The 13,900-nt window shown below is 39.8% G+C and overlaps 1 pseudogene; it reads right to left on the bottom strand.

The window, feature by feature from the left end:
• Nucleotides 1-1,195: 1,195 nt before the first annotated feature.
• On the bottom strand, nt 1,196-2,132 carry LOC143645284 (N-lysine methyltransferase SMYD2 pseudogene; annotated as a pseudogene).
• Between the last annotated feature and the right edge of the window lie 11,768 nt (nt 2,133-13,900).

A 13,900-nucleotide genomic window follows, 5' to 3' on the forward strand; every position in this document is an offset into this window, starting at 1 on the left:
ATTACTGATTCAATCTGTTGATTTATTATTGACCTGTTGTGATGTTTTGTTTCTTTTCAGTCAGTTCAGGCAATTTTTGTGTTTCTAAGAATTTGATAATTTCCTCAAGGTTATCTAATTTGTTGGCAAACAATTGTTCAACAGTATCTTACAGTCCTTTTTATTTCTATAAGATCAATAGTAATGCCCTGCCTTTCATTTCTGACTTTAATCATTTGCATCCTTTCTCCTTCTTCCCTTGTCAGTTTAGTAGAAGGCATGCCATTTTATTAATTTTTTTAAAGAACCAACTTTTTATTTCATTAATTCTCTTAATTGCTTTTCTATTCTCTATTTCATTGATTTCTGCTCTAAATTCTGTTATTTACTTCCTTCTGCTCACTTTGGGTTTAGTTTGATCTTCTTTTTCTAGATTCCCCAGTTGTGAGATGAGGTCACTGATTTGAGATCATTCTTTTTTTTAATGTATTCATTTAAAACTATAAATTTTCTTCTGAATACTGCCTTGCTGCATCCCATAAGTTTTTTAAATCATGTTTTATTTTCATTTGTCTCAAGGCATTTTCTAATTTCTCTTATGATTTCTTCTTTGACTCACTGGCATAAATGCATTTAAAAATTTCCACCTATTTGGCAATTCTCCAGTTTTCCTTCTCTTATTTATTTCAATTCATCAAGAAGATATAGCAATTACAGACATATGAGCAACCACAAAGTCCAAAAAATATATAAATCAAGGGTGCAAGGATAGTTTGTGGTAGGATTCTCACCTGCCATATGGGAGACCCACATTAGATTCCTGGTCCATGCATTTCCCAAAAAAACAAAGAAGCAAAGCAAACAAAAATCCACAAGTGGTGCTTCAATAACAGGATACTTACAGGGAAAAACAATGAAATAGGGCCCCACCGTACAGTGTACAAATATATATGAATAAAAAACACTGAAAAGATGAAAGGGAGAAATAGATGGTTCTATATTAATAGTAGAAGATATCAATTCACCAATTTCCCTAATGGATAGAACATCTAGCAGAAACAAACAATACTACAAAACAATTAGTTCAAACAGATATATAGAACAATTTACACAATAAAAAGAAAATACATAGTCTCTTCAAGTGCATATGGAGCATTCTCCAGAATAGACCATGTTATGTCACAAAAAAATCTCAATAAATACAAAATGATTGAAATCAGGAAAAGTGTCTTCTCTGGCAAAAAAAAATGAGTTCCTCAAGGATACTGCACACATATCTGACCATGTCATAGATTGCTTCTGAGCTTTGTAGGACTACAGAGCTTCCAGATTTCCACCTTGATTTTATCCTTCCCTTTGTTGGTGCACTCCTGGCACTTGCCGGTGAAGAAATAAGAACCTCGTAGCTGGTCATTCCTATCTTCTGTTGGATACAGGAGGTCAATATAGCTGGTAAAAACCTCATCTCCCAGGTTGATTTCCTGTCTGTTCTTACTTCTGCCAAGGTCCCTTTGTAGTTCACAATCACTTTGGAGCAACAACTGTGCTTCTTCAATGCAACATCTGGAAATACCGCTGGTCCCAAATGAAAACGTTCTTCATCTTCAGTTATGAAGCCATTACATTTAACCTGTGTAAAAAAGAGCTGCCAGGCCATCCTTGTCAGGAAATTCTAGGTGCTTGGAATAAAAGTGATGGAGAGCAGCAAAGTCACCCTGAATCAAATCCTTCTCACTGTCTAACAGATGTGACTCAAACCACTTCATAGCTAATAGTTTCTCTGAAGGTGTTCTCTCTGGGTGGATTTTCTGTTCGGCCAGAATCCTTGCTGTTAGCCTTATAGTCTATAAGGGATTCCGGTTTTCCCCCAAAACAACTACGGGAGAACATTCCAGCTTGTGCATGGGCCAATCTTGTTTCTGATATTCCACATTACAGTAAAATGCCTTTCTTGCATCTTCCATATTTGAACAATCCTTCTTTCCCAGCAAACCAGTTCTTGCACTGGTTTCTCCATTCATTGACTGTGAATACATAGGTGCAGGCTGGGCAGAAGAGCAATTCCTCTACCTGGAAGGGTTGAGGGCCCACTGCCCTCTGCCCTTGCCTGGCCTGTAGAGCCTCTCCAGCCCAGTGTCTCCCTCTACCCTCATAGTGGCAGTGAGGTGGGCAAGCAAGCAAGCAGCATGCTGGGCTGGGCCAATGCAGAGCGGCACCGGGCTCCAGCTGTGCCAGGAGTTGTGCCTCCCTATGTCCTGCTCCATAATATGATTTTGAAAGAAGGTTTTCTTGCTATCGGTGGCTATGGCAGAGATTTTGGGGTGCTTGGCATGGTATGACGGTTGAAAGGATAGACTACTTCCTTGGGGTTTATGAGCTGGCTCCTGTAACCCAGCAGAAGTCTGAGGGTTGAGAAACAAGTGGTCCTTTAAGGAAAGGGCCCACAGATCATCCCAATCTATTTCCATAATAAGCCAGATATAAATGAGCAATTATGAGAAAGAATAAATATAAATACAAATGCACAAAATCCCTGACCTTCCTTTGTACATCTCAGGGATTCAAAAAAAGCACATCGTTTCCATTATCAGTGACATTTATATATATGAGTGGATGGTGTTGTTAAACATAGAATGAATGGAGCACAGATAGCAAACAAATGTCCTCATCTATAAACGCATTTAATCCAATAGTTATACATGTTCTGAAGCAGTAGAACATGGTGCATTGAGTGACTTGTTTAAGAAAAACCCGATTTAGCTTGGGTGGTTGATCTGAAGTAGGAAGTTTTAAACTGGGTCAGGAAGAATGAATGGGAGTCAGGCACACAAGCTTGGAAGTAGGGAATAGCAGGCCAGCAGAGTATCATGCATAGAAGGAGCCAGAGCATTAAACAACTTGGCCTATGTGAGGAGGCTGCATCTTCAGAAATTCCATTTACCTAACTTGGGAAACACCAGATACCACTACGAAAACCATAATAAAATTACCATTTTTTCAACCTCTTCCTAGCTTACAAATCATTTGTCTAACTATGAACTCACTATAAAAAATAGTTACATTCACTTCAAATCCATGAAGGGAACATAATTACACCAATAGTCCAATGTTCCAGTGTTGCTCAAATTGTTTCATCTGCTATATTATTTACAAAACTTCTGCACATATTTATGCTTCAAGCTACACTTCCTTGACTAGTAGAAAGTCTGGGCTTTCTTCAGATTTCTCTTGCCAAGTATAACCAAGAATTCGTAGGTATGTAGCAGATGTCTTCATCTAAAATAAAGTTCTCTTTCTTCTTAGACTTCTCAGAGTAGACAGACAAGTAATCATTGCAATCCCTCTCTTTCAGCATCTACTGCCTTTTCCATCTTTCTTTCTGGTAGTTTTCCTCCCACTTTGCTCTATTATATTATTGCTTAGGGTATTAGTTCATGACTGTTTGTTGCAAAACTCTAGGGGACTCTGACTTTCTTATGACATTGCTTATGTCTCTCATGCCTCTAGGGCTCTTCTCCATACCCATCAGTAGGGAAATGATTTTGCTTTTTGCTTCCATCTTTCTTATAGGGGATTGCCATAGCAGAGCTACTAGGACCTCTAAGTTCAGAATTCTTTCCTTTATATCAGAGCCCCATCCACCCTATGGTGACCCATAGAGTCAGGGTTGGATCCAAAACGTGTCTAGAACCACTAATCCCTCCACCATTCATGTCTTACTTTTAATTTAAGGGTCACCTTGCTATACTCTGTATTCACTCATGATTTTCTTACAGGCATGTCTTTGTTATGTCCATGCTGGGCTTTGTTTAGTCCCCTGATTTATTAGAAATAACTGGAAGTACAGAAATCCCACTTGCAAATAGGGTCACCTCCCTTCTCACGATACAGAGAGATTGTTCCCTGCAATGAAAGGAAACTGCAGTGATGTTAAGAGTAGAAAATAGGTCCTGGTGACAAAACACCACATATCTACCTTGAAACTCCATTCTACAGATCCCCTGGAGGAACCACTGTGCTAGACACGTTGTGTTCCATTGTCTTCTTCCCTATTTTTTTCTGGGGCTAATTAGGTTGCCTCAGTTGTAAACCTGGGAGTTACTCAGATTACTTAAGCTGTGGATATTTGTTGAACAGCAACAACTACTTTCCTGAAAGTAAAATTTTTGTAAGAAAACTTCTGGAAAAATTAAGACAGAAACTTGGCTATGCTTCTAGGCCCCATAAAACCTGAAGACAACCCCACAGCTATATGCTTACAAGATCACAAGGAAATCTGCATAATCAGAAGTATAAAATTAGTATAAAATTCAGAAAAAGCTAGATAGTCACACTCTACAGTTGAGCAACTAAAATGTTGGTCGATAACCCAGTACATATCAACTGACTGCATTGACTCTTCCACACCTCCTCAGAAAGCGTTTTTAATCTCCACTTTGGTGCTACAACATTATCCTAAATAAACTGTGTGCTGCATGTCTTGACATCTGCTGGTCCTTGCACCAATCATGTAACTATCTCTGTATCTTTCAGGTTATAAGGTTCTGATTTATGCAGTGACTCTCCACTGGACCTGATGGACAGAACTTCCATGGCGCTTCACCCCACAGAAATGTAGATTGACTTGCTTTGGGGCGAAGGTCCACTCATGGACCAATCACCTATGGGGGTGATGGGGCCACATGGAACTGTCCAGCCTTTAAATTTGGATGATGAAAACCGTAAGTAAAAAGTTGGAGGTATGAATCTCATAAAAAGTGGATTTGAACATGGTGAATATTTAAGCCTTGGCATAGTCAGGATATTTACTTACTCAAAGATTGTGGAAATCAGTCGCATCTCCACATCATCTGAGCTTTGTGCAAGGCTTTTCTTCTCTCTTAGAGTGAAGCAGGAACTCGATTGCATGGCAGGATGTGTGCAGAGCCTGGCAATCAACTATGCACAGTCTGCTCCTGCACAGAATGGGATACCCAGACAGAGAAAGAGCTAGGTGATGTGTTAGAACCTTTGCTACAAGGGAGTGCTGCATCAGCACTGAGCTAGCCACTTTCCTCGGTACTGTTAGGTATACATGGCGAGACTTCATTCTCATCATGTTTATCGCTCCAGCATCACCTGAGGGGGTGATAAAAACTAGTAGTGCCTTGTAATTTTTCTGGCCTGACTGAGAGAATAGCCTTGAACTTAGAGACTGATCTCTGAGTATAAAGTGGTAATGGGCAATCATTCACGCCATTCCTTCCCAGCTGCATTAAATAACATAATTCGCAATCTGCAGCGGCTGTGGTAGAGGGAAGGCGGGAGTTCACTCCGTTTGACTGCAATTTCAAACACAAATGCTCTCTTGCTGAGCCTACAGATATTATTATTCTAGGCACAGCTCTTTTAATTTGTGTAAAGGTTGGATCCTTTACTTACAGAAGAAAAGGGAAAAGTGGCTGTGACCAGGGAGATGGTGTGTCACAGAGTAGTAGGGATAAGACACAGTTTTCTTTAATGAGATGATTCTTTTCCTGCCCAAGTCTTGGACCCTGAAAGAGACAACTGTATTTGACTATGTGGAAAGAATGCAGATGAACTGTCATGAGTGAAGTCTTAAAACACAGAGTCATCCCACTTCGGGGAGGCAGAAAATAGGAATTCACAATCCTAAGCTAGTGGTTCAGTGTCTGGAGATGGGAGGGGACACTGCCCTTGAGAGGTCTCTAGCCTGTCCGTGGACATCTGGTTCAGGAGCCCCAGGTATTTACCACGACAAAGCCCTCCTCTCTCTCCGATTCCCTGTCCCTCTCCTTCTTCTCCCTCTCTCCTGTTTCTAGAACAGCCATTCTGATAAGCCACATAGGGCAAAAGAAGGAAAATGAGACGCCCTGTGAGGGAGAAGAATGGAGAAGAAAATTTCCTTCCCTCTTTCCTCCCTCCCTTCCCCTTCCTTCCTCACTTTCTTCCTTCCTTCTTTCTTTCCTTGGAGCTAAAATTGAGATCAAGTGAAATCCATTACTGTCTAGTATTCCTGGAAGCAGTGTAATACAGTTTAAAAATAATAGTTACAATAATCATAACAGGTCTTGCAATCAGAGACTTTGATTTGTCTTCTAGCTGCTCACTTCCTAATCTGAATGAACCCAGGCAAAACACATAAGCTGTGTGCATCTTGGGTCCTTCATCTGGGAAAGAAAGAATTGTGCATCAGGTGCTGTGGAAATTAAATCAGGTTGGGTGTGGAGTCCACTTAGCATGGTGCCTAAAATCTGAGCATGACCTTGCCCAGTGCGAGCTGCCCCCTGCTAGCCATCTGCTGGCCTCAGTTTCCCAGTTCGTTTCTACCCTTCTGACACCCTGGACTTATTTAAGTTTTTCCACCCTTCAAGGATTTTTCTAGTATTTGGATCTTTGCCTGCCATATTTTCATTGTCTAGAAGGCTTTCCTAGTCTCCAGGTCCTGTTTTGCCTGGAAAATGTTTCCCGACATTTAGGTTTCACCTTTGAAATGAGATTCCTCAAATAAGCAAATCAATCTTTCTTTATCCAAAGAACAGGAAAGATTTAGCTTCCTTTTTTCTTAGCACATAAAGTTTTCTGCTGCTACCCTTACTTACCACAGTTGTGGTTAAATATATATTTTATAAGTTGTATTTCTTAATGTCAGTGCCCCTCGCTTAATTCAAAGTTTTATGAGGAAAAGACCTATGTCATCCTGTTTGCCACTTTTCTCCAGCTCTTGCCGTAGTACCCAGGAGGCACTCAGTAAATCTTTGTGAATTAAACGAGAGTTCCATTCCCTCAACTTGGTTCATGGGAAGGAAATCAACAAGCATTACCCACCACCCAGAGTGGCGATGCAGCTTCTGGAAGCAAATGGGAAGCATTATCTGAATCCAGATAAGTGATCATTGTCCCCAGGAAAAGTGAGCTGCTGCCCTGCTGTCCTCTTCCTTTTCCCTCCCTTCCTGAATCACGTGCAGACCACAGAGGGCCTGGAGAGTATCTGAGTGCCCTTCGGTGATAGGCCAGATCTCTTGACAAAAATACCCACATCTTCTCAACTAAGTTTCTCCTCACTGATTTAATAAGAACCTGGTCAGCAGAGCCTCCCCCACCCCATTCAACTTGCTGATAATGTGGGTACATTCTAAAGTCCACCTTTGACTTTCAGCCTCTATTTGACAGTGAGATTTAGCTTCCCCAATGCCAAGCTATTTCACGAACCTGACAAAGTCGCTGATAGTCATAGTCCTGTTGCATAAATGTTCCACTATTATATTGAACAAAGAGTCTGTGTTTTGTGGTTTTTGTGTCTCCAGTACGTAGAGCAGAACCCAGTACATTGTGGCACCATATATGTATAAGAAAATATATTTGAAGATATTAATTCAAATTATTGAACAAATGAACGAGTGAATTATTCATACATAAGCTGGTAACCCATATTGCAAGTTTATGTGGGAAACAGATTTGCTGAGTGTCTGTTCCAAATATTTTTCACTTAATGCCTTATTTATTTCATGCAACAATCACTAGGAAGTGTCCTTCACTTACACATAATAATACTGATAAAAGCTACCTTTTATTAAATGACACGGAGTTAGCCCGAGAACCTAGAGAGCTGACTCCCAAGTCTAGGAAGACAATTACAGGAAGTTCCATCTAAAACTTCTCTATGTAAAGTGCTATAGGGGCTTGAAGAAGGAATCCAAAAACTTTGTGGATCAGGGGAAGTTCCTGAAAGAAGCAAATTTATCCTGATGCCTAAAGAATGAGAAGGAGACAGCCCGAGAATGAGCGGTGGATGAGCTATCCACAAGAGGGAGCAGGGCTTGTTGTACGGGCTTGTTTTGAACATGTGCCTGGCACACCTGAGGATGCCACAGAATTTGGACATGGCTAGAAGATATGGCGTGGAGTTGTGAGACATGAGCTTGGGTTGAGGAGGGGGCAGATTATCAATGATTCCATAAACCTAAGGCCCAGAGGACACATTAACAGCATTACAGCTTGAAAAGTGTAAAGAATTTTTTTTTTAATATTCAAGGAATTATTTAAGATATAATGTAGAAAATGAATTTGGGTTGGACACAACTGGAGGAGATGGGGAGGTGGCAGTGAGGGTGAGACAAGAAAAAAAGCTGTTGAAATTAAGTGAGGACAAATAAATGGCCTGTACTAAAGAAGGTAAGTGGCAGTGGGAATTTGAGTTGTGGGATGTGGATATATATTTTTGAGATTTTTCCGGGGAGAATCAACATCTCATGAAAGCATAGCATATGTCTAATGTTGTGGGTATCACGACTAATTTATCAAGAAAAGATTCTAGGGTTCATAGAGGGAAAGCCATTTGTCCAAGAGCATTGCAGAAATCTAAGAGCGATTGTGCCCCAAAGCTTTATCCTTTCCACCCTGTGACACCATCTCCCTATAGCTTGATGCCCCCAATAACACATGAATTCCCATACGATGATGCACTCTGGCAGAGATCACCATTAGCAATAGAGCAACTTGAATCTTCCTTGTGCAACATTGAAACCATCTTCTGCTTCTTCCCCCAAATATTGACTGATGTGCCAAACACTTCAAATTATCAAATGTAAATTCTCTTTGAAAATCAATTTTAGAATGCCTAGCCAGAGACTTTGTTAAGCAGTTATGATTGAATGTAGAAAAATTAAAATGCAAATCAAATGTAGATTATCTAGATCACGCATATAACATCGTCTTCCACTAACACAGATGCTGTTGCTTCTTTAAAAAAAGAAAACAAAACAACACAAAACCCTCCTCTTTGGCATCTCAGAAGTAAGCACCCTTTTGCTAATTTGCTTCTTTCCTGAAGAAGAATAAACAAATCTTTAGAAACATAATGGGTCAGATTGTTCTCTCTGTGGCATCTGAGCATCTCCAAGGGATTCCACAAAACCCCACTGGGGGTCATTGCCTCTTTCAGGCCTCTGGGAAGCTCTGGGTAAATAATTGCTTCCCCACATTACCTGGATACCCTGGTGCTCCAGGCACAGGCCAGGCCAGACAGTAACTTCTGAACTGGGAGGATTTGGCTGATTAACTTTCCATTAAATGCTTCCTGACTTCATGCTGAAACTTCGGGGATCAAGCTGAGCACTGAGAAAAAAGAAACCATCTGAATGCTTCACTGGTAATTAACATCACAGGGTGACAAATCAATACTACCTGGCTGTTCCCATAAACAATGATAACAGGGAGAACTAGGCTTCCAGCCCAAAGCCTTGTGGTTATTTTTCTGTAGCTTTTTTGCTTTAGAGAGAGAGAAAGGTAAAGTAGGGCTGGGTGGTTTTTCTTCAGTGATAGATGCGAACAGATCTTTCAAGGACAAGGGTCTTGGCTAAAAATTAAATAAATTGTGCCCTGGGGTGCTAGACAAAAGTGAGACTTTGGGTGAGGGTTTTTTAAATTGTATGGGTGCTACCTACAGATTTATTAGAAAGGCAGAGCCCAGAACTTCTGTTTCAGGAGTATCACGGCAAGTTCCCCCTTGGGACTGTGCATACACGGCAGACCCTTACAGGGTCTGTGCACCTCTTGGGCACCGTGCAACTTTTCAAACCTTGTAACCAGATCAGATTATGTCACCCTTATTTGCCCATCCTCTTGGAGATGGAAGACACTTTTCTATTTTGGGGGTAAATGGTCTCTAGCACTCTAACTTTCGCCTTCTCAGAAGGTTATCTGGGATGATTAATTAAAAAGTGGTATGCACTGCAAACATTGAAAAGGGAAATAGACACATATACCATAATAGTTGGAGACTTCAATTCACCACTCTCATCAATGGACAGAACATCTAGACAGAGGATCAATAAAGAAAAAGAGAATTTGAATATTACAATAAATGAGCTAGACTTAACAGACATTTATAGGACATTACATCCCACAACAGCAGGATACACCTTTTTCTCAAGTGCTCATGGATCATTCTCAAAGATAGACCATATGCTGGGTCACAAAGCATGTCTTAACAAATTTAAAAAGATTGAAATCATACACAACACTTTCTCAGATCATAAAGGAATGAAGTTGGAAATCAATAATAGGCAGAGTGCCAGAAAATTCACAAATACGGGGAGGCTCAACAACACACTCTTAAACAACCAGTGGGTCAAGGAAGAAATTGCAAGAGAAATTAGTAAATACCTCGAGGTGAATGAAAACAAAAACACAACATATCAAAACCTATGGGACGCAGCAAAGGTAGTGCTAAGAGGGAAATTTATTGCCCTAAATGCCTATATCAGAAAAGAAGAAAAGGCAAAAATGCAGGAATTAACTGTCCACTTGGAAGAACTGGAGAAAGAACAGCAAACTAACCCCAAAGCAAGCAAAAGGAAAGAAATAACAAAGATTAGAGCAGAAATAAATGAAATTGAAAACATGAAAACAATAGAGAAAATCAATAAGACCAGAAGTTGGTTCTATGAGAAAATCAATAAGATTGATGGGCCCTTAGCAAGATTGACAAAAAGAAGAAGAGAGAGGATGCAAATAAATAAGATCAGAAATGGAAGAGGAGACATAACCACTGACCTCACAGAAATAAAGGAGGTAATAACAGGATACTATGAACAACTTTAAGCTAATAAATACAACAATTTAGATGAAATGGATGGGTTCCTGGAAAGGCATGAACAACCAACTTTGACTCAAGAAGAAATAGATGACCTCAACAAACCAATCACAAGTAAAGAAATTGAATCAGTCATTCAAAAGCTTCCTAAAAAGAAAAGTCCAGGACCAGATGGCTTCACATGTGAATTCAACCAAAATTTCCAGAAAGAATTAGTACTAACTCTCCTCAAACTCTTCAAAAAAATCGAAGTGGAGGGAAAGCTACCTAATTCATTCTATGAAGCCAACATCACCCTCATACCAAAACCAGGCAAAGATATTACAAAAAAAGAAAAGTACAGACCAATCTCTCTAATGAATATAGATGCAAAAATCCTCAAAAAAATTCTAGCAAATCGAATTCAACAACACATTAAAAGAATTATACATCATGACCAAGTAGGATTCATCCCAGGTATGCAAGGATGGTTCAACATAAGAAAATCAATTAATGTAATACACCATATCAACAAATCAAAGCAGAAAAATCACATGATCATCTCAATTGATGCAGAGAAGGCATTTGACAAGATTCAACATCCTTTCCTGTTGAAAACACTTCCAAAGATAGGAATACAAGGGAACTTCCTTAAAATGATAGAGGGAATATATGAAAAACCCACAGCTAATATCATCCTCAATGGGGAAAAATTGAAAACTTTCCCCCTAAGATCAGGAACAAGACAAGGATGTCCACTATCACCACTATTATTCAACATCGTGTTGGAGGTTCTAGCCAGAGCAATTAGACAAGAGAAAGAAATACAAGGCATCAAAATTGGAAAGGAAGAAGTAAAACTATCACTGTTTGCAGGTGATATGATACTATACATCAAAAACCCGGAAAAATCCACAACAAAACTACTAGAGCTAATAAATGAGTACAGCAAAGTAGCAGGTTACAAGATCAACATTCAAAAATCTGTAGCATTTCTATACACTAGCAATGAACAAGCTGAGGGGGAAATCAAGAAACGAATTCCATTTACAATTGCAACTAAAAGAGTAAAATACCTAGGAATAAATTTAACTAAAGAGACAAAAAACCTATACAAAGAAAACTACAAAAAACTGTTAAAAGAAATCACAGAAGACCTAAATAGATGGAAGGGCATACCGTGTTCATGGACTGGAAGACTAAATATAGTTAAGATGTCAATCCTACCTAAATTGATTTACAGATTCAATGCAATACCAATCAAAATCCCAACAACTTATTTTTCAGAAATAGAAAAACCAATAAGCAAATTTATCTGGAAGGGCAGGGTGCCCCGAATTGCTGAAAGTATCTTGAGGAAAAAAAACGAAGCTGGAGGTCTCACGCTGCTGGACTTGAAGGCATATTATGAAGCCACAGTGGTCAAAACAGCATGGTATTGGCATAAAGATAGATATATCGACCAATGGAATCGAATAGAGTGCTCAGATATAGACCCTCTCATCTATGGACATTTGATCTTTGATAAGGCAGTCAAGCCAACTCACCTGGGACAGAACAGTCTCTTCAATAAATGGTGCCTAGAGAACTGGATATCCATATGCAAAAGAATGAAAGAGGACCCGTATCTTACACCCTATACAAAAGTTAACTCAAAATGGATCAAAGATCTAAACATTAGGTCTAAGACCATAAAACAGTTAGAGGAAAATGTAGGGAGATATCTTATGAAACTTACAATTGGAGGTGGTTTTATGGACCTTAAACCTAAAGCAAGAGCAGTGAAAAAAAATAAATAAATGGGAGCTCCTCAAAATTAAACACTTTTGTGCATCAAAGAACTTCATCAAGAAAGTAGAAAGACAGCCTACACAATGGGAGACAATATTTGGAAACGACATGTGCTGGTTTGAAAGGAAGTATGCCCCCTAAGAAAAGCCATGTTTTAATATAAATCCCATTTCATAAAGGTAGAATAATCTCTATTCAATACTGTATGTTTGAAACTGGAATGAGATTATCTCCCTGGATGATGTGATTTAGTCAAGAGTGGTTGTTAAACTGGATTATGGGATGACATGTCTCCACCCATTTGAGTGGGTCTTGATTAGTTTCTGAAGTCCTACAAAAGGAGAATGGGAGACTCAGAGAGGGCAGAGAATGCTGCAACACTACAAAGCAGAGAGTCCACCAGCCAGCGACCTTTGGAGATGAAGAAGGGAAATGCCTCCCGGGGAGCTTCATGAAACCAGAAGCCAGGAGAGTAAGCTAGCAGATGACGCCGTGTCTGCCATGTGCCCTTCCAGCCGAGAGAGAAGCCCTGACTGTGTTCGCCATGTGCCCTTCCAGCCGAGAGAGAAGCCCTGACTGCGTTCGCCATGTGCCTTTCCAGATGAGAGAGAAACCCTGAACTTCATCGGCCTTCTTGAACCAAGGTATCTTTCCCTGGATGCCTTTGATTGGACTTTTCTATAGACTTGCTTTAATTCTCGGCCTTAGAACTGTAAACTAGCAACTCATTAAATTCCCCTTGTTAAAAGCCATTCCGTTTCTGGTATATTGCATTCCAGCAGCTAGCAAACTAGAACACGACATATCAGATAAAGGTCTAGTATCCAGAATTTATAAAGAGATTGTCCAACTCAACAATAAAAAGACAGCCAACCCAATTACAAAATGGGAAAAAGACTTGAACAGACACCTCTCAGAAGAGGAAATACAAATGGCCAAAAGCCACATGAAGAGATGCTCAATGTCCCTGGCCATTAGAGAAATGCAAATCAAAACCACAATGAGATATCATCTCACACCCACCAGAATGGCCATTATCAACAAAACAGGAAATGACAAGTGCTGGAGAGGATGCGGAGAAAGAGGCACACTTATCCATTGTTGGTGGGAATGTCAAATGGTGCAACCACTGTGGAAGGCAGTTTGGCAGTTCCTCAAAAAACTGAATATAGAATTGCCATACGACCCAGCAATACCATTGCTAGGTATCTACTCAAAGGACTTAAGGGCAAAGACACAAACGGACATTTGCACACCAATGTTTATAGCAGCGTTATTTACAATTGCAAAGAGATGGAAACAGCCAAAATGTCCATCAACAGATGAGTGGCTAAACAAACTTTGGTATATACATACGATGGGCTATTATGCAGCTTTAAGACAGAATAAACTTATGAAGCATGTAATAACATGGATGGACCTAGAGAACATTATGCTGAGTGAGACTAGCCAAAAACTAAAAGACAAATACTGTATGGTCCCACTGATGTGAAACGACATTCGAGAATAAACTTGGAATATGTCATTGGTAACAGAGACCAGCAGAAGTTAGAA

This window comes from Tamandua tetradactyla, chromosome 8, assembly GCF_023851605.1.
Source record: "Tamandua tetradactyla isolate mTamTet1 chromosome 8, mTamTet1.pri, whole genome shotgun sequence".
In the NCBI taxonomy this organism is placed as follows: domain Eukaryota; kingdom Metazoa; phylum Chordata; class Mammalia; order Pilosa; family Myrmecophagidae; genus Tamandua; species Tamandua tetradactyla.